The sequence below is a fragment of the Bubalus bubalis genome, chromosome 1 (assembly GCF_019923935.1).
Source record: "Bubalus bubalis isolate 160015118507 breed Murrah chromosome 1, NDDB_SH_1, whole genome shotgun sequence".
Classification (NCBI taxonomy): domain Eukaryota; kingdom Metazoa; phylum Chordata; class Mammalia; order Artiodactyla; family Bovidae; genus Bubalus; species Bubalus bubalis.
In genome coordinates, this window is record NC_059157.1 from 201,384,918 (window position 1) to 201,406,656 (window position 21,739).

General features: G+C 40.9%; 1 protein-coding gene across 1 annotated transcript in view; it reads left to right on the forward strand.

Moving 5' to 3' along the window:
- Nucleotides 1–21,739, forward strand: part of KCNH8 (potassium voltage-gated channel subfamily H member 8) — a 482,250-nt gene that overhangs the window by 282,458 nt on the left and 178,053 nt on the right. The gene's annotated exons all lie outside the window — the stretch shown is intronic.

Here is a 21,739-nt window from a genome sequence, read left to right on the forward strand (position 1 = left end):
GGCAAGGGTAACAAAAGCAAGAGTCGATGAGTAGGGCTACATCAAACCAAAAAAATTCTGCAAGGTTAAGGAAACCATCAAAAAAATAAAAATAAAAAGGCAATCTAATGAATGAGAGAAGATATTTGCAAATCATATTTTCGATAGGAGGTTAATATTCCAAAATATACAGAGAATCCATTACAACTCAATAATAGAAAAACAATCTAATTAAAAATAGAGTACAGGATATGAACAGACATTTTTTTCAAAGACATACAGATGACCAACATCACTAATCATTGGGGAAATGCAAATCAAAACCACACCTGTTAAAATGGCTTCATCAAAAAGACAAGAATAGCAAGTGTGGTGAGGATGTGGAGCAAAGGGAAGCTCACACTCTGTTGGTGGGAATGTCAATTAGCGCAGCCACTGTGGAAAACAGTATGGAGATGCTGCAAAAAATTAAATTAAAATAGAGCTACTGTGAAGTGAAGTGAAAGTCGCTCAATTGTGTCCGACTCTTTGTGACCCCATGGACAATACAGTCTGTGGGATTCTCCAGGCCAGAATCCTGGTGGGCAGCCTTGCCCAAGATACATCAGTTCCACTCCCTGATGCTTGTGTGCATGCGTGCTCAGTCGCTCAGTCTTGTGTGACTCTTTATGACCCCATGGACTATAGCCTGTCAGGCTCCTCCCTTCTTGGAATTGTCCAGGCTTGAACACTGGAGTGGGTTGCCATGCCTTTCTCCAGGGGATCTTCCCAACCCAGGAATTGAAACCGCATCTCCTGAGTCTCCTACAGTGGCAGGCAGATTATTTACCACTGAGCCACTGGGAGAGCATCCTGATACGTATCTGAAGAAACAGAAGAGACTAATTTAGAAAGGTATATGTGCCTCTGTGTTCATTGCAGCATTATTTACAATATCCAAGATACAGAAGTAACCTAAGTTTCCATGGATGGATCAATGGTTGTAAAAAGGTGTTACCTCTATATCTATGGGTTCCACATCTGCAATTTCAACCAACTGTGATCAAAAACATTCGAGAAAAAAAATTTTTTAGAAATTTCCATAAAGCAGAATTTGAATTTGTCATACACCAGCAACCATTTACATCACATTTACATTGTATTTACAATGATTAGTCTTTACATGGCATTTACATTGTATTAGGTATAGTACTGGAAAAGGCAGTGGCACCCCACTCCAGTACTCTTGCCTGGAGAATCCCACGGATGGAGGAGCCTGGTGGGCTGCAGTCCATGGGGTCGCAAAGAGTCAGATACGACCGAGCGTCTTCACTTTCACTTTTCACTTTCATGCATTGGAGAAGGAAATGGCAACCCACTCCAGTGTTCTTGCCTGGAGAATCCCAGGGACAGGGGATCCTGGTGGGCTGCCGTCTATGGGGTCGCACAGAGTCGGACACGACTGAAGCGACTTAGCAGCAGCAGCAGCAGCAGCAGGTATAGTACTTAATCTAGAGATGATTTAAAGTCTATGGGAGCATATATGTAGGTTATCCACAAATACTGTGCCATTTTTTATGAAATATGAGAATCCACAGATTTTAGTATCCTGGAGGTCCTGAAACCAATCAATCCCATACAAATACTGAGTGAAGTGAAAGTCACTCAGTCGTGTCTGACTCTGTGACCCCATGGACTGTATAGTCCATGGAATTCTCCAGGCCAGAATACTGGAGTAGGTAGCCTTTCCTTCTCCAGGGGATCTCCCCAACCCAGGAATCAAACCCAGGTCTCCCACATTGCAGGCAGATTCATTACCAGCTGAGCCACCAGGGAAGCCCAAGAATACTGGAGTGGGTAGCCTATCCCTTCTCCAGGGATACCAAGCGGAAACCATATAAACAGCAGAATACTATTCACCCATTAAAAAAGGATGAAATATTGCCATTTGCAAAAACATGGATGGACCTTGAGGGTATTGCTCTATGGAAAACCAAGCCAATAGAGAACAGATTGGTGGTTGCCATAGACCAGTGGTCCCAACCTTCTTGGTACCTGGGACTAGTTTCCCGGAAGAAAACTTTCCATAGGGGGATGGTGCGGGGGGTAATGTGAGCCGTGTGGAGCGGCAGATGGGGCTTTGCCCAGTCACCCGGTGCTCACCTCCTGCTCTGTGGCCTGGTTCCTAACACGCTGCAGGCAGGGAACAGTCCAGGGGCTCGGGGCTGCAGACCCCTGCTTGAGAACGGGGGTGTTGGGAGGTGGGCAAAATATGTGAACAGGGCCAAAAGGTGCACACTTTCAGTTATAAAATTAAAAAGTCACAGGGATACAATGCATAGCATGGTAACTACAGTCAATAATACTCTATTGTATATTTGAATGTGCTGAGAGAGCAAATCTTAAAAAGTCTCATCACAAGGAACAACAATTATGGGACTTTGTACCAAGGACTAATGATAACTAGACCTGTTGTGATCATTTCACAGTATATACAAATATCCAATACAATGGTATATGTCAATTTACCACAATTAAAAAACAAAAGAAAAAGATGAAAATTGTAGACAAGTGGGGTGTGCCCATATGCCAGTGCATTAGTTTTATATCCTTTTACTTTGCTAATCTGTGATGCTTTCTGCCACCCACCCAAGAAAAATGTAAATCAGGACTCTAAAAAGCCTCCTCACGATCATGTCAAAGTGCTCATGAACTTGGGTGATCATTCAACATATCTAAGCCTGAGTATCTGCTTAATGAATATTTATTAGTTCTTTTTCAACTCTGTTATAGAGACAAGGCTGTACCTTGACCTTTATTTCCCTCTCTTCCTGGTTCTTAGATATTGGGCATCTCTAGGCTTGGAAGCCATTTCTGCTCCTCCATGCTCATCGATAGATGGTATCTTGATTATGCTCAGGAAAGCCCACACTTGTGAGAAAGATATGTTATTTTTTCTCTTTTTCCAAGTCTGCTTTCCTCTACTAAACTCATGGAGTGCGGCTTACCCCTCTGATAGCTGCCCTTAAACCTTCTGCTGTTCTTTCTTACCACCAATTCTACAATGTTCCAGACAGCAAGAGCTTTTTCTAGGTAAACAATACCTGTCTCTTGCTAGTTGCATGAGAAAAGAGTGGAAACCCACTCCTGTTTTTATGCAGTTTAGCTTCCACAAAGACGATGTTATAGTTCGGTATATGTCCTGCTGAAGTGAGCACAGACTTCATAATCTGGGACTCGCCAACAGCTTTAGTGTGACTTCTGCCTGGAATCCCTAGTTGACTGGCTTATTTTTATAAGCACTAAAAACATCTCTGCTCTTTCCCTACTGTTATACTCCTGCTCTTTCTTCTTTTAAATGAGCTTAAACTCATCTATATTTTATAATAAAATATCTGGAAAAATAGTTTACCATTTATTAAACATTCCTCCAGAACCTTTATTCTAAATATTTCACAAAGGTGGCCTAAAAATGATCATTGAGAACTCAGTCAAAATACAAGGAATAAAAAGTGTGCTGCCTATAATAATATATTTTTATAATATGAAGGCAGTGTTTATATTGTTTAATACTAAATAAAGTGGTATGTGAGCTTCCCTGGTGGCTCAGCAGTAATCTGCCTGCAATGCAGGAGACCTGGATTCCATCCCTGGGTTAGGAAGATCCCCTGGAGGAGTGCATGGCAATCCACTCAGTACTCTGGTCCGGAAAATTCCGTGGACAGAGGTGCCTGGTGGGCTACAGTCCATGGGGTCGCAAAGAGCTGGACACGACTGAGTGACCGAGCATGCACGCACACAAAGTGGTGAGCGCAATAACTCTCACAAGTGTATTTCATATATTGTTATATTCTATCTATAGATCAGTGTATTACATTGGCATCTTTAATCAATGGGTCAGAATTGTTCAAAAGTAGTTCAGCAAGAGATTTGGAAAGATTTTCATATAGCAAAAACAATGATGTTTTTCAAGATTTTTTTTTATTTTTACCACTATATACACGTGAGATTATTTGCTGAATGGGGAAAAATTTAATGTTCCATGAAAAATAAATATCACTGTATAATCAAAATGAAAGTTGGGAGGTGATATATCTCTTTTGGAGATTCACAGTGTACTTTAGCATTATAAATTCTCTGAGAAATTCAGTGTAAAGAAATCTGTTCAACTGTTATTAATCCATCATCTCCTAAAATTATTTTTATCTCTTAGCTAATTGTTCTCTGACCACTCAGTAACCCTCTTTTGGGAAATCTGACTCAAAAATATTTTTCCCTGATACAGTCACCATAAACAAAGTATCTGAGTGTGATTATGCTTGTCAGAATATAAATGTGAATTATGAGCCTGAATCTCTCCTATCTATTCTCTTCATCTTCAAATAAATTGTTTGTAAGACAGCCTTATGGCAGAAAGTGAAGAAGAACTAAAGAGACTCTTGATGAAAGTGAAAAAGGAGAGTGAAAAAGTTGGCTTAAAGCTCAACATTCAGAAAACTAAGATCATGGCATCCAGTCCCATCACTTCATGGCAAATAGATGGGGAAACAGTAGAAATAGTGGCTGATTTTATTTTGGGGGGCTCCAAAATCACTGCAGATGGTGATTGCAGCCGTAAAATTAAAAGATGCTTGCTACTTGGAAGGAAAGTTATGACCAACCTTGACAGCATATTGAAAAGCAGAGACATTACTTTGCCAACAAAGGTCCGTCTAGTCAGGGCTAGGGTTTTTCCAGTGGTCATGTATGGATGTGAGAGTTGGACTGTGAAGAAGGCTGAGTGCTGAAGAATTGATGCTTTTGAACTGTGGTGTTGGAGAAGACTCTTGAGAGTCCCTTGGACTGCAAGGAGATCCAACCAGTCCATCCTAAAGGAGATCAGTCCTGAGTGTTCTTTGGAGGGACTGATGTTGAAGCTGAAACTCCAGTACTATGGCCACCTGATAAGAAGAGCTGACTCATTGGAAAAGACTCTGATGCTGGGAGGGATTGGGGGTGGGAGGAGAAGGGGACGACAGAGGATGAGATGGTTGGATGGCATCACCGACTCGATGGACATGAGTTTGAGTGAACTCCGGAAGTTGGTGATGGACAGGGAGGCCTGGCGTGCTGCAGTCCATGGGGTCGCAAAGAGTCGGGCACGACTGAACTGAACTGAACTGAAGACACACTGATTCTTTAGAATCAATAGGGCACAAGGTTTGGGGTCAGTCACAAAGTGGTTACAAAATTACCTTTAGTTTGAAAACCTTCATGCATAACTTAGTTGCTGATATAAAGCCTTACAGAAACTTAAAATGAGAAGTGACCTACAGTTAATGAATCTAATTCCGTCTTCCCTTGTAGATGAGCGCCCGAGGCCCCACAGCTACTGTGGCAGACGCAGGTCTCCTGGTTGTTTAGGTCGAGTTTCCTAAGAGTTTATAATCTTGGCTCCATTTTCCGAAAAATTCCACCCAACTTGTTTCCCTTTGTTAATAACAATGAGGCAGAAAATGAGAGAAAGAATGCCAGCTTCTTTCTCTTTTTTCCATGAATGCTGAAATTAATAGTTTGACTCTATGAGATCTTGGTTGTAGAAACTGCAGTATACCCAGAGACCCAACAGTCACTTCCCAGTTTCCTAACAACCCAGAGAACCCAGTTTTGTGCAGGCAGCAATACGCCCAGGCCCAGGGATTAATGACAAGCATTCTGAGCGGCGGCAATTCCCTTTCCCGTAGCCATTTCAGGAGCAAGGGTGACTATGTGGTCAGTTCTGTCCTGTGGGATGGAAAGAGGTTATTTCTGTGGGCTTCTTAGAAATCCCGTTTCCCCTGAAGAAGAGAGACGTATGAGGGGAAAACATTCTAGGGCCTGTTTCTTCCTTTCCCCTGGGGATGTGTGGATGGAAGGATTTGTGTGGGACTACTGCTGACCTTAATTATCAGGAGAGACATAGGAAAGACGGTGATGCTAACAGAATAGGAAGTTGAAATTTTGCGCCTCTAGACTCTTTGCTAGGTCATCTAATACAGTTAAGTCCCCTACATATAAATGATTTTCCTTCTGAGAGCACTTTCGTTAAGTCCAATTTTTTCATAAATTCAACAAAGTTAGCCTAGATACTCAACTAACACAATTGGGTACATAGTACTGCATTGTAATAGGTTTATAATATTTTTCACACAAATAATACATTAAAAATGCAAAAAATAGAAAACATTTTTGATCTTACAGTATAGTAGGAAGTGCAGCAGGGTGGCACACAGGGGCTGGCATGGAGTGAACAGGCAGGAAGTGTTACCGCCCAGGGGAGGAAGAGGAGGTGGGAGTGGGTAGAGCTGAAGGACCATCAGCAACAGGAGACCCCAGCTCATCCCTGCTGCTTTTACACCCCTTCCAGACACCTGTCCTTGAAATAAAGACGCTGAACTACTGCATACGACACAGCACAATACAGTGAAATATACAGAAGCACAGCCGCTTGCAGAGGAGGCCGTGTGTGCCAGGCATGTGCCCTCACTTACGTGATCTGACGTGTGAACGCACGTTTGTGCCTGCACGTGGCGGTGTATGCCAGACTCGTGCCCTGCTGCTACTGCTGCTGCTAAGTCACTTCCGTCATGTCCGACTCTGTGCGACCCCATAGACGGCAGCCCACCAGGCTCCCCCGTCCCTGGGATTCTCCAGGCAAGAACCCTGGAGTGGGTTGCCATTTCCTTCTCCAATGCATGAAAGTGAAAGTGAAGTCGCTCAGTCCTGTCTGACTCTTAGTGACCCCATGGACTGCAGCCCACCAGGCTCCTCCGCCCATGGGATTTTCCAGGCAAGAGTACTGGAATGGGGTGCCATCGCCTTCTCCAGACACGTGCCCTAACTTATGTGATCTGACGTGTGAACACATGTTTGCATCTTCGAAAGTGAGCAACTTGTAGGTTTGAATGGGGGGAATTTACTGTAATGCTCCTGTTACTGGAACCACTATCAATTAGACATTCCATCACTGATAGATCTATCACCCCAAAAATAAAAAATTAATTACTATGCTATTCACCACTATGCTATTACCATGTACTGGGCAATATCTGTTTCCAAAAATAGAATGGTCTTTCTTCTGACCTGTCATTTTACCATGAGCCTATCTAGGAAGTGATTTGCATGTACTTCTTACCTGCAGTTATAACCACAAAGACTTAGAAGCATAGGCTACACCATAAATCTATAACTCTGATCAAGTTGATCTCCCTAAGAAGTCCTCAGAAAGCTACAGGTCAAAGTAGATGGGGTATGCAATTGTACTTCCTGTTCACCCTGCATTTAACTTTGTCATAAAAGGAAGCTGGGTGTCCTGTGAGGTAACGAGCCGTCCCAACCGTGTGGGCTCCTCTAGGTCTGGACAGCCAGCATTTTTACCCACTGCCCAGCAGCAAGCCTCCCCAGTCATTATGTCAATGCCAAGCACCCCATGCGTATCAGAATGACATTTTTTCCCTCAATGTTATATTTTTAAGATTACACTCTGTGTGGATTTAGGTAGTTCTAGTTCATTGGTTCTCAGAGGGGACAGTGTCATACATAGATACTATTTTAGAAATATATGGCTTTGACTTTAATACATTAGTCTTCGCTACCATCATGGTATTTGCTTAGTGCTTTTACATCACAATTTATTATCTTCAAATGATTGCACCCCATACCCCAACCAAAAGAACAGAGTTCCTGTAAATGCAGTATTTCCTATGAATATACATCTGTATTTTCATAATTTCTGATTATTTCATTTCTTTCTCCTTTAGTCTGCAGTACTTGTTAGCCACAAGTTCTGTTCACCTACATGTCATCAAATTTTGCTGTCTCGGACTCTATTTCTTCATGTAATTTAATTTTAATTATTACTTTGTGACATAATTTAGGCAGGTCTGTTTTTATGTAAGAAGGAAAGGGGAGAAAGAGTAAGCAAGTTTTCCAAGATCTAGCTAATTACTGACGAAGCTAGAACTAAAACTCACTGGTAAGTTGGAAAAAACAGCAGCATCATTATGAGGATTTAGTCAATTATATCAGGAAATAAACTCATCACACTGAGTCAGTACTGATGAGTACTACCAAGCCCGTACTTCCTTGGTTTATTTTAATATCCATTATTTTCAGAAAATCAGCACTCTTTAATACACACTGAAAATCCAGTTGGTCGTAAGAATAAAATAGACCAGAATATTCCACATCCTTAGCTTTCAGGAGCACAGGTGCCTGGGAATCATTTACCACTGAGGGGTGCCAGCTCCTCCTGGAGACTGGGCTCAGCACCCTTTAGAAGAACTAAGAGCAGATCTCAAATACTGTCACCCTGCTGCTCCTGCTGTCGCTTCAGTCGTGTCCAACTCTGTGCCACCCCAGAGACGGCAGCCACCAGGCTCCCCTGTCCCTGGGATTCTCCAGGCAAGAACACTGGAGTGGGTTGCCATTTCCTTCTCCAGTGCATGAAAGTGAAAAGTCAAAGTGAAGTCGCTCAGTCATGTATGTCTACCTAAATCAAGCATCTTTAATCTGCAGTGCCGTGGCCTGGCATGAATTGAATGATTTCCCAACAACATTAGAGGTGATGACTCCCCTGTCTTTTCCCAATCTTTCATCAGCCCTTCTAGGAACAAGGAATTGAGATGATCCGCATTTCAGCTCCTCTTCCTTTCTTCTGCCCAGCTCTTACGAGGCTTGAGAGCGGAAGCTGGGCTTCCAGTACTGCGGTCAGGAAGGAAGACCTTAGCTAAAGCCTTAATCACCAGCTTTAGAGGAACAAACTTGTCTATTCAGCAACTTCAGAGTTTTATTGGATCTGTGTTCAACTTCTAATAGTACTTCTAAATACATGTTTGCTTTGTGAAACTTCTCCCCGATCACCTCTTCATATGCACAATCTGTATAAATATGCCTTTTTCCATTTAATGTGGAACCAAGGAATAATGTTCTTATCCCATTCAACTCCCGTTCACTCCTCTCCAGTAGAAACTCAAGCCTCAACAGATTTAATTGTTTCAGGATTCTTGAGTGCCTTTTTCTGTTCAGTTCAGTTCAGTTGCTCAGTTGTGTCCGACTCTTTGTGACCCTATGGACTGCAGCACGCCAGGCCTCCCTGTCCATCACCAACTCCCGGAGCTTGCTCAGACTCATGTCCTTCAAGTCAGTGATGCCATCCAACCATCTCATCCTCTGTAATCCCTTTCTCTTCCTGCCTACAATCTTTCCCAGCATCAGGGTCTTTTCCAATGAGTCAGTTCTTCACATCAGATCAGATCAGTCGCTCAGTCGTGTCCGACTCTTTGCGACCCCATGAATCGCAGCACGCCAGGCCTCCCTGTCCATCACCAACTCCCGGAGTTCACTCAGACACGTCCATCAAGTCAGTGATGCTATACAGCCATCTCATCCTCTGTCGTCCCCTTCTCCTCTTGCCCCCAGCCCCTCCCAGCATCAGACTCTTTTCCAATGAGTCAACTCTTCGCATGAGGTGGCAAAGTACTGGAGTTTCAGCTTTAGCATCATTCCTTCCAAAGAAATCCCAGGGCTGATCTCCTTCAGAATGGACTGGTTGGATCTCCTTGCAGTCCAAGGGACTCTCAAGAGTCTTCTCCAACACCACAGTTCAAAAGCATCAATTCTTCGGCACTCAGCCTTCTTCAGAGTCCAACTCTCACATCCATACATGACCACTGGAAAAGCCATAGCCTTGACTAGACTGACCTTTGTTGGCAAAGTAATGTCTCTGCTTTTGAATATGCTATCTAGGTTGGTCATAACTTTCCTTCCAAGGAGTAAGCGTCTTTTAATTTCATGGCTGCAGTCACCATCTGTAGTGATTTTGGAGCCCAGAAAAATAAAGTCTGACACTGTTTCCACTGTTTCCCCATCTATTTCCCATGAAGTGATGGGACCCGATGCCATGATCTTCGTTTTCTGAATGTTGAGCTTTAAGCCAAATTTTTCACTCTCCTCTTTCACTTTCATCAAGAGGCTTTTGAGTTCCTCTTCACTTTCTGCCATAAGGGTGGTGTTATCTGCATATCTGAGGTTATTGATATTTCTCCCAGCAATCCTTTTTTTTTTTTTCTGCCAGCAATCTTGATTCCAGCTTGTTTTTCTTCCAGTCCAGCATTTCTCATGATGTACTCTGCATATAAGTTAAATAAACAGGGTGAAAATATACAGCCTTGATGTACTCCTTTTCCTATTTGGAACCAGTCTGTTGTTCCATGTCCAGTTCTAACTGTTGCTTCCTGACCTGCACACAAATTTCTCAAGAGGCAGATCAGGTGGTCTGGTATTCCCATCTCTTTCAGAATTTTCCACAGTTGATTGTGATCCACACAGTCAAAGGCTTTGGCATAGTCAATAAAGCAGAAATAGATGTTTTTCTGGAACTCTCTTGCTTGTCTATGATCCAGCAGATGTTGGCAATTTGATCTCTGGTTCCTCTGTCTTTTCTAAAACCAGCTTGAACATCAGGAAGTTCACGGTTCACATATAGCTGAATCCTGCCTTGGAGAATTTTGAGCATTACTTTACTAGCGTGTGAGATGAGTGCAATTGTGCGGTAGTTTAAGCATTCTTTGGCATTGCCTTTCTTTGAGATTGGAATGAAAACTGCCCTTGTCCAGTCCTGTGGCCACTGCTGAGTTTTCCAAATTTGCTGGCATATTGAGTGCAGCACTTTCACAGCATCATCTTTCAGGATTTGGACTAGCTCAACTGGAATTCCATCACCTCCACTAGCTTTGTTCATAGTGATGCTTTCTAAGGCCCACTTGACCTCACATTCCAGGATGTCTGGCTCTAGCTCAGTGATCACAGCATTGTGATTATCTGGGTGATGAAGATCTTTTTTGTATGGTTCTTCTGTGTATTCTTGCCATCTCTTCTTAATATCTTCTGCTTCTGTTAGGTCCATACCATTTCTGTCCTTTATTGAGCCCATCTTTGCATGAAATGTTCCTTTGGTATCTCAAATTTTCTTGAAGAGATCCCTAGTCTTTCCCATTCTGTTGTTTTCCTCTATTTCTTTGCATTGATCGCTGAAGAAGGCTTTCTTATCTCTTCTTGCTATTCTTTGGAACTCTGCATTCAGATGTTTATATCTTTCCTTTTCTCCTTTGCTTTTTGCTTCTCTTCTTTTCACAGCTATTTGTAAGGCCTCCCAGACAGCCATTTTGCTTTTTGGCATTTATTTTCCATGGGGATGGTCTTGATCCCTGTCTCCTGTACAATGTCATGAACCTCATTCCATAGTTCCTCAGGCACTCTATCTATCAGATCTAGTCCCTTAAATCTATTTCTCACTTCCACTGTATAGTCATAAGGGATTTGATTGAGGTCATACCTGAATGGTCTAGTGGTTTTCCCTACTTTCTTCAGTTTAAGTCTGAATTTGGCAATAAGGAGTTCATGGTCTGAGCCATAGTCAGCTCCTGGTCTTGTTTTTGCTGACTGTATAGAACTTCTCCATCTTTGGCTGCAAAGAATATAATCAATCTGATTTCGGTGTTGACCATCTGGTGATGTCCATGTATAGAGTCTTCTCTTGTGTTGTTGGAAGAGGGTGTTTGCTATGACCAGTGCATTTTCTTGGCAAAACTCTATTAGTCTTCGCCCTGCTTCATTCCGTATTCCAAGGCCAAATTTGCCTGTTACTCCAGGTGTTTCTTGACTTCCTACTTTTGCATTCCAGTCCCCTGTAATGAAAAGGACATCTTTTTTGGGTGTTAGTTCTAAAAGGTCTTGGAGGTCTTCATAGAACTGTTCAACTTCAGCTTCTTCAGCGTTACTGGTTGGGGGATAGACTTGGATTACTGTGATATTGAATGGTTTCACATCAGGTAGCCAAAGTATTGGAGTCTTTTCTGTTAGGGCAAAATAAATAAATCTCAGTGGAGTTTGAAAGTATATAGACATTTTATTGCCATTTCATTGTACAACTAACCCCAACTTATAATAGTTTTCCTGAAAAGTGCAAAGGTGCTATTTCCCCCCTTAGTTAAATGACTTAAATTGAAGATATAGACTTCGATAGTGGAGGGAAAGACTTTGAAGAGTAAATAAAGTTGAAATTTCATGTTGATGATGGAATTCCACTAAATTCTGCCACTGAATGATTTGGGCATCCTGGTATTCCCAGACTGCACATTCAGAAGCATTGGTTAGTTAGCATCTTTCTGTCTCTTAGTGTCTGAGTCCTTCCCTCCTATCCTCTCTCCCCCATTGGACCCATTCTTCCTGTCAATTTCTTTCTGCCTTTTAAATATAGGGTGGCCATGGAAGTCCACACAGCCCTACATCCCCATGTCTGCACAACTACAGCCCCACAAGCCAAAGCCATAAGTAGCCTGAATTACTCCATTTGGCCATTCACACTGATCTTGAATGGAGTCACAGGGTCTCTTACTAAGAGCAACTCAAGATGCCATTCGTAGCAGGGCTCAGATTTCACCCTTGTCTCATGAAGACATGTTAACCCAACTACCAGAGTATTCCCAGTGCCTACATTCACAGGTAACATATTTGGAATATTAGATAAATGAAGTGTATTGCACTGAAAATTAACCATTGGCTGGAAATGAATCAGTGCCCATTTGGCTGCTTACCAGCCATTTCCTGCTGAATAAGTCTAAGCCTGAGAACATGGCAATAATTAAACCAAAAAAAGAAAATTACCCTGCCCCTTCATATTCCCAAAGAGATGTACCATATCCTGTGTCTTATCTTAGAGGTGGAGAGATTTTATATGTCAGAATGCCTTGGGTGGGGCAGGGGGGTGGGGGGGAGACAGTGTCAATTTCATCATTGTTATTAGGAGTTCCAAAATAAGTTGGCTTAAAGGCACCTGATTAAGCTGACAAACTAACCTTGCCTGTGTTTTGCAAATAAACTATGTTTTCACTATTGCTTCTTTAGATGTTCCGTGTCCCATGGGAGGTGAGGCGCTGAGATAAATCAGCTACTGATGGTGATCATTGTGGTTTTCTTACTCACGTGAAACTACACAGCAAAATGTCTCCTCATTTGATTCATTCAAAAATAGCAATTCTCATTTTCCTTAGGCTAGAATAATAGGTTTACGTTTGATTATTAAAAGTACTTTATTCACCATCATTTCCTATTAGCTAGGTTTTTTTGGAAATAGTTTCACCATTCTTTGCTATGAACAAAATCACCCTCAATGACAGTGTTCTAACAAACCAAAACACTGCACTCTCAAGACCTTTTCTTTTGATTAGTTTACTTTCTCCTCTTCAGATATATTGTGCTAATTATATAAACTTTAAAATAGGAATAGTGGAGAAAGACAAATGGTCTTCAGACACACCCATTCCAGTACAGCCATTCCAACATTAAATATTTCTGGTTGCTGCTCTCTCTCCTTTTCACGTGGTTATAATCATAGTTTACACAAAATTTTGTGCCTCCTTTTTAAGTCACATTTTAATATACATGTTTCTCTGTGTTTTTATGAGTATTTATAAACATTGAATAGTTGCATGATATTCCATCATGTAAATGAGCTAGTCTGTATTCATAATCATGTCTTATTTGTTACACATTTAGGAAAATTTTTATTTTTTCCCCCTCAAATAAAATACTGCATTGAACATCTCTGTGAAAAATATACTTAGTCACTAACTACATAAATCTATATTGAATGCTTACTGTTTGCCATGTACTGTTTTAGAAGTTGATAGAGCAGCAAAACAAATAGAGATCCTGTATATTCTAATAGGAGACCAGAGAGAAAACAACTATAATAATAGCATATCAGAAGTGGTGAATTGCATGAAGAAAAGTAAATCACAGAATGGGGAAGGAATAGGTTGCAATTTTAAGTGAAGTGGTCAGGAAAGTGACTTGAGAAATTACATTTACGGAAAGACAGAAGAGAAGCAAGGAACAAATGTATGTGTTGGTGAACCTTCCAAGCAAAAGAGCATCTAATGCAGAAGACCCTACTCCTGTGGTTAGAAATATTTTAAGGAATAGATTTTTGGCCAAAAAGTATTAATATATTAACATTAATTTAACATTTTTAAAGTTTCATTTTTTAATTACATTATCCTTATAGCAAATATTGGTAGTTATACTCCACTTGGAATGTGATTTTTCATGCTCATATTTTTTAGACTAATAGCCATTGTGAGAAGGCTCTAAGTGCATATGGGTTTCTGAATTTTTTAAATACTATACAGTCATTTAATAGAGTAATTCAGACATAATGTTATTAATATTGTATTCTTGTTCCTTATTCCTTTCTTTAAAGATGTTAGATATATATGAAAAATAGAGTTGTATTTGCCAGACACATACAAAACTTATTTTACAATGTACCTGAATTATTTTAAAATCTGAAACGTTTGTGAGATGGCACATTTTTAGGAAACTTATCTTAGCACACATCCGAGAAGGATGCTGCCTGGGCCTCCCAGATTACTGTAAATAGACATGAGAAGGAACACGTGCTCATAAAATATGAAACAACAGTGCTTGTTTTGAACAAGGCAAGAAAATTAAGAATGGAATGTTACTAAAGTTAGAAAACCAGAAGAAAATGGTGAGTTCTTGATTTAGAAACTTATTGCAAAATAATGAGTTGGGGTTTTTTTCCATTTGTCTCTTACCCAAATGAGAACTCTACTGTGTCATTCTCAGCCCACTTTTCAAGTATATTTTCTTGCAGTATAAAAAAAATTATGTTCTCTAAGTAAAAATGGCATTATTTATGTGGCTTATAGTTTGCATTTCAATTCATGCATTTAGCATATGCCGTTGGCATGATCTTTACTCCTGTTACCCCCATTGTTTTTTTTAATTTATTTTTAACTGGAGGATAATTGCTTTACAATGTTGTGTTGGTTTCTGCCATACAGCAGCATGAATCATCCATAAATATGCATGCATGCCCTCTCTTGAACCTCTCTTGCACCCCCCACATCCCACCCCTCTGTCGTCACACCGCTCCCTGTGCTATGCAGCCGCTCCCCACGAGCCGTCTGTCTCACGTATGGTGATGGACAGGCTTTGCCGCTACTGTCTCAATTCACCCCCTCCTCTCCTTCCCCAGCTGTGTCCTCAAGTCTGTTTTCTATGTCTGCAACTCTAGTCCTGCCCTGCAAATAGGTTCATCAGCACCATTTTTCTAGATTCCACATACGTGTTAATATATGATATTTGTTTTTCTCTTAATGACATAGTTCACTCTGTATAACAGGCTCTAGGATCATCCATCTCAGTTCAACTGACTCAAATTTGTTCCTTTTTATGGCTGAATGATATTCCATCGTATTTATGTACCACAGCTTCTTCATCCATTCATCTGTTGATGGACATTGAAGTTGCTTCCATGTCTTGGCTATTGTAAACAGCACTGCGTGAAATTGGGGTATGTGTGTCTTTTTCAATTGTGGTTTTCTCCAGGTAGACGCCCAGAAATGAGATTGCTGGGTCAGATAGTAGTTTTGCTTCTCTTTTGTTAATGAGTCTCCATACTGTTCTCCACGATGACCGCATCAAGCTACAGTTGACCAACAGTAGAGGAGGGCTCCGTTTTCTCAATATCCTTTCCAGCATTTATGGTTTGTAGATTTTTTGATGATGGCCATTCTGACTGGTGTGAGGTGGTACCTCATTGTGGTTTTGATCTGCATTTCTCGGATACTAAGCAGTGTTCAGCGCCTTTTCATTGGCCACCTGTGTCTTCTCTGGAGAAAGGGCTCCTGAGGCCGTCTGCCTGTCCTCTGATTGGGCTGCTTGCTTTTCTGATATTGAGCTGCAAGTGCTGCTTCCATATTTTGGAGATTAATCCTTTGTCAGTTGCTTTGTTTGCCATTGTTTTTTCCCACTCTGAGGGTTGTCTTCATCCTGTTTATGGTTTCCCTTGCTGTACAAAAGCTTTTAAGTTTAATTAGGTCCCATTAGCTTACTTTTGTTTTTATTTTCATTACTCTAGGAGGACCCCTATCATTTTAATATAAATACATAAATAATTTAGAAAACCAAATACATATTGAATATTTTGTGAAATTGTTTAAAGATTTTAAATCACTGAAAACATTATGGTCACTCATTTAATTCATTGATGATCAGTATAATGCCACCCACGTGATTACACTTTGCAGTTCCTCAACAGAGCATAGAAAGCCCTTCATGGTTTCGACTTCATATCTCTAACCTTTGACCTACAGCACATGCTCCTCCTTTCTGTGACCCCAGCCACACTGGACCACTTGCAGTCCCTCAGCTGTCTCATTCTTCACATCCTCTGTATTTTCACATACTCCGTACTTTCTATTCTTGGAGGAAAAAAACGCAGACTATCCACTTAGCTCCTCTTTACCCAAGTGAATCGTCCTTATTCTTGAAGTATCATCTTTGGCCTCTTCTACAAAGCCTTCAGTTCTTACACCTGTCATCATGAGTCTGGGTTGGATTTTCCTCCTGCTCTATTTCAGTGGTTTCCTTTGTCCATTCTTCAACCCTTGAAGAATCATACTTGTCTGTTTCTCTCCCCCATATCCATATCAGAAATAGACCATGAACTCCTGGAGGATATGAACTGTCTGGTATCTTTATTTCTCTAGTTCCTCCATCTATTACCTGACCCTTAGTAGCAGTAAAACTAGTTTACATACTTCCATAGTTCAGAAAACAAAATATGAAAAGTAGCTGACTGAGTTGAACAAACAGCCTTATTTCCAAAGGCAGGCCTGTGCGGCTTTCTTTGAATGGCTCCACAGGTGACTGTTTTTATTTTTAAACAGTATGGACCACTTTGGAGTTACCAACCCTTAGCAAGTTGGCACCATTAACAAAGAACACTTAAACTTTGGTACTGTGTCCAACTCCTTGAAAATACATCAAGAGCTTGTCAAGACCTTTCAAATGTCGCACTTGACTAAGCATGGGATGAGGCCAGTAATTCTAAAAGTTAGGTGTTGGGATTTTAGCTTCAGTATTAAAGTTTCTGAGGCTGAAGCTCCAATACTTTGGCCACCTGATAGGAAGAGCCAACTCATTGGAAAAGATCCTGATGCTAGGAAAGATTGAAGGCAAAAGGAGAAGAGGGCAGCAGAGGATGAGATGGTTGGATGGCATCACTGACTCAATGGTCATGAAGTTGAGCAAACTCCAGGAGAGAGTGGAGGACAGGGGAGCCCAACGTGCCCTGTGGGGTCACAAAGAGTCGGACATGACTGAGCAACTAAACATCAAGGACAACAAGGTGTTGGGATGCCATCTCTCTCTGAATGACATCCGAGGAGGGAGATCTACGGACAAGCAGAGACGCAAGGAAATGCAGCAACCTTGACTCAGCTGGACACACTGACCACCAGAAAGTGTAAGATCTTTCCTGTCACTCAACTAATAAGAACTAACTGGAAGCAGGTCTGGTAAAACCAGACGCCACGATTTGGCTGGTGGGAAGGGCACTGAGGAACTGAAGCCCTGCTCCCTGTGTTTGGGAAGCTTATATTGGAGCAGGGGGGCCTTGTCAAAGTGTGAAACCCTGAGCAGACAGTAGAAGAGCAGTGGGAGCCGTGCTCCGAGCCATGTCGTGTGACTCCAGGACTGCAGGAGAGACATCTGTGGCGTGTTCTGAAATCAGTGGAGAAACGGTTCATATTAGCTATGGATCACAAGGGTGTGATCAGAGAAAACAAGTTGGTAGGAAAGCGGAAGAGACCATGAAGACTGAACGTCTGGAATGACGAGGAACTTGGCAAGAGGGCAACGCTGCATAAGCTCTGCTGTGGCCACTCACCAGAGGGAAGCAAAGCCGGCCACCTGAATGTGTTCATTGGCACGTGGGAGGGACAGAAGACTCAGGAAGTTATTTTTGTCACCTCTCCCTTAGCTGCCTAAAAGGATTTAGACAGAGGGCCTATTCCAGGAAAAAGAAATATCACCAGAGACAGATAGTACAGTACAAACTAGGCATGTGAGATCGCGAGGAAGCTGGCAAAACCTGCTTGTTACACTTTCTCTGTGTCCCACCCTCCGTTTCTACCTGGCCCAGGAAACCTGTTTACCAACATTTGCTCTTTTTTCATCTTCCTGTGAATTGCATCCCTTCTCTTTGAAGTCTCAGACCCCTGACCTCTTTTCTTTAGTCCAAAATGAAACATATATCTTATTCTGCCTGTCTTCGGATTTTCCCATGTTTATACAGATTCCCTGTATATACGTATGTAATTAAATTTTATTTTCTCCCACCAATCTCTTGTGTCATTTTAACTACTCAACCGGTTAAAGGAACCAAGGAGGTAAAAGGAAAATTTTAGCCTTCCTGCTGTCACCGATTCATAATTCTGTCTAAGTCTACATTTCCAAGCAAAATGAAATTTATTGATAGAGTGCAATGTTTGAAGAACATTGTACTTCAGTGTTCTTGTAGAAGCAGAATTCACCATAAAGACACTTGATTCCTGGTATCTGGTTTGTTCTATAAATTTATGTTGAATATTGGAAAGTGAGTATGACTTCAAATTGACTACAGTGGGAAAGAAATAAAGTAAGGAAAGATTATGATCTACTTGTGTTGAATTAGATATTGGCCTGGATAAAACAGATGGTCTCACAAAGACAAATGAAAGATGTTGAATCTGGTTTTTAATATGATTGGTACTTCGTTACTATAGAAAATATTTGACTAATGCATATTTATTGGCAGTAGCTCATTTACAACTTAGGTACACCCTTTAAGTAGATGGAAGTTGCACACGCTGCCGCTGTCTGTCTTGTCTCACAGTATTTTAAGGTTGACTCTACGCATATGCATGCTCGCGCACTAAGTCGCTTCAGTCGTTTCCAGCTCTTTATGACTCTGTGGACCGTGGCCCACCAAGTTCCTCTGTCCCTGAGATTCTCCAGCAAGAACACTGGAGTGGGTTGCCACATCCTCCTCCAGGGGATCTTCCTGACCCAGGGATCGAATCCGAGTCCCCTGCATTGGCAGGCGGGTTCTTTACCGCTAGCACCACCTGGGAAGACTGTATATACTATAGTATAATAAAGAATGAAATTTGATAATAATATTTATTCCAGTTTATAGATAAGGAAATGGAAGCTCAACAAGGTTAAGTCACTTTAAAAGGAAAAGAAATATGAAGGGAGACAAGAAGTAAACATTTTGAACAGTAGGTTTAAGAAAAGCATTTTTATGTTTGTTGCTTTATGTTGGTAAAAAGCCCTCAGAAGAGTTTTCCAGTCACTTTTAGCCTCTTGTTTGTCAAATGGTGCTGGTTGGTCTTTTTCTGACTATTTCTCTTTCTAGACTCTCTGGGTGTCTCCTGAGAGCTTGATCGTCTGAGCATGGTTGTAGTAGTAAAAGAACTTTTCATGTTTATGGGGCACATTTATGCTAAAGAAGTATTTGTTTTTTTATCTGAAGTTCAAAGTTAACTGGCTGTCCCACATTTAATTTGCTGAACTTGGTAAGTGGCCACAAGGGTGACCTCAATGGATCATATTAACGCCCTGGACTTAGCAAGCCCCCCAGGAGGCTGAATGCTCAGGCACAGCTGCAGGAAGGGTTTGTGTGGAAATGATGCTGACCAGTTTTTGATTAGACATTGAGAAAGAAATACTGCTGCTTAGGAGTATTGCCATCCTTAGGAGAGGCTGGAGAACTGGGTGAGTCTTTACCTATAATTATAAAAGTCACATTTTGATTTGATTGTTAAGAACAGCCACCAAGGCACTGCTTCTTGAGGCTGGGAAATGTTAAGTTGCTAAGTTAATGGAAGGAGAGAATTGCGGGCTTTGCTTTGTGCACTAGTTAGATTTAACAGGATATTATGGCGAAAGCTGCAACAATACTGCAGCGGCTTGTGAGCTGTAGGAATTTATTCTCTCTCACCTAATCTTCTGCTGAGTATATTGAAGACAGGAGTTGGGACTAGCGGTTCTCTCACATAGTCATTTACGGGCAGACCAGCAGTGTCTCTACCATCTTTAGTAGATGGCTTCTAGGGTCACTTCATTCCTTATTCCAGCCAGAAGAACAGAAATGCAAAGAGTGTGAACAAGTTACCATGCACAATTTTATGGACAATGCGTAAAATCGACACACAACACTCCTGTTTGCAAAAGGTTAGCTCTGTGATCACACTAGTTGCAAAGGAGGCTGGGAATGTAACCCTGCTGTTAGCTAGTCTATGAATTAATAGAATAGGTTCTATCATTAACAGGTTCTATTAATATTACTGTGGAAAAGGGGGAATATGAATTTAGATGAATCGATGTAATTTATATTATATCCTTGAGTTGCTTTACAGGGCTTTTAGGTTGAGGGAAAGAGACAAAAAAAAAAAAAAACAACAACAAGGTATTATTTTAAATATTAGAGGGAATAACATACTTCAAGGGTGTCTCATGTTCCTTTAGGTATAATTCTGACTCTGTGAGTGATCTTTACTCACTGAGTTCAGATCTTAATATCAACATGATATACAAATTTTCTACCTGAAAAATTAATAAATATGCTATTTCTCCAGTCATTTATGAAAAACTTTGTGGTCACATTTTTTAATGCATTTCAAATCTTATATATTACAAGACACCAGGCCAGTTCTTCCCAAGTGGTGAAGTCTGTTGATAAGCAAAGTTAATACTTATCAGATAATAATTGCTCATTAAAAGTGCCACATGAAAGAAAAGTAGGAGGAGGAATTTTGAACGCTGATGGAGGGTGACGTTTGACCAGATCAACCCCTATCTTGCACATCTTTATTAAGATAATACAAGCGATTGTTATCATTAAGAGATGTATTTTTATGACAGATTGAAAATCTGAACGTGCCAAAAGCATGAAAAGTCTGATAACAATTGAAATATACAGAATGCATAACCAATACCAATCTGGAACCATGTTGAAGGTCAGTTCTGTTTGAATCTCCCAATAGCAAAAGATGCATGCCTGCTTCCATTTAAATTCATGTTCAGAATAGCGTGAGTACTGATGGACATTCAAAGGCTAATTAAGCACAAAGCATTAGCTTGGGTGATGGAAATCATCAAAACCACTCAAAACCCAGTAACACACTGTTGACTGCCAGATACTGCATTTGAATTACTCAGTTGTTTGATGCCTCAAAAAACAATATTTTTTTTTTACAGTTTGTGGCAGTGTTCAGTCCTGAGTAACCTGAATTTTGTAGCACCTTCTTACTCTAGCCCCATTAAAGACATGGTTTTGTTGATATTGCTAGAAAAATATCAAAAAACCTATCTCAGTATAATAAAAGAATAATTTGAGGGCAAGACCTTTCCTGAGTATATGAATAGATTATTTTTTAAAAATAGATGTGTTTTGTAAAATTGTACTTATGTTTGCACCAACAAACACTGCCCTATGAGTAGAAAACAAGTAGAAATAAGTAATTTAAGTTAAAAATAATGTAAGTAGAAAAACCTAGAGTTCATGAGTTTTTGAGAGTTGTTTTATTCTCTGTGGAATATCACTGAGAAACTTTACAGACTATGTTTTCATTATATAAACAGATATAGGAGCAATTTCTTCCCTTCCCTCCAGAAATACCATATAATAAGTTTAAAGGATAGGCTTTGTAAGAACATAAAAAAAAGCTTTCCGTGTGAAATACAAACAATAAAATAACTGGGGAATTCATTGTTTTAAGGCTCCAGCTCTAATGGGTGGCCCCTTTGACACTGTGTATTTCCAAATCATAGTGAAGCCCCGGGGGGACATCTTCCGTCCTGACTCTGACTGGAAGCCGTGTGCATCCCCAGCTGAACTGCCGCT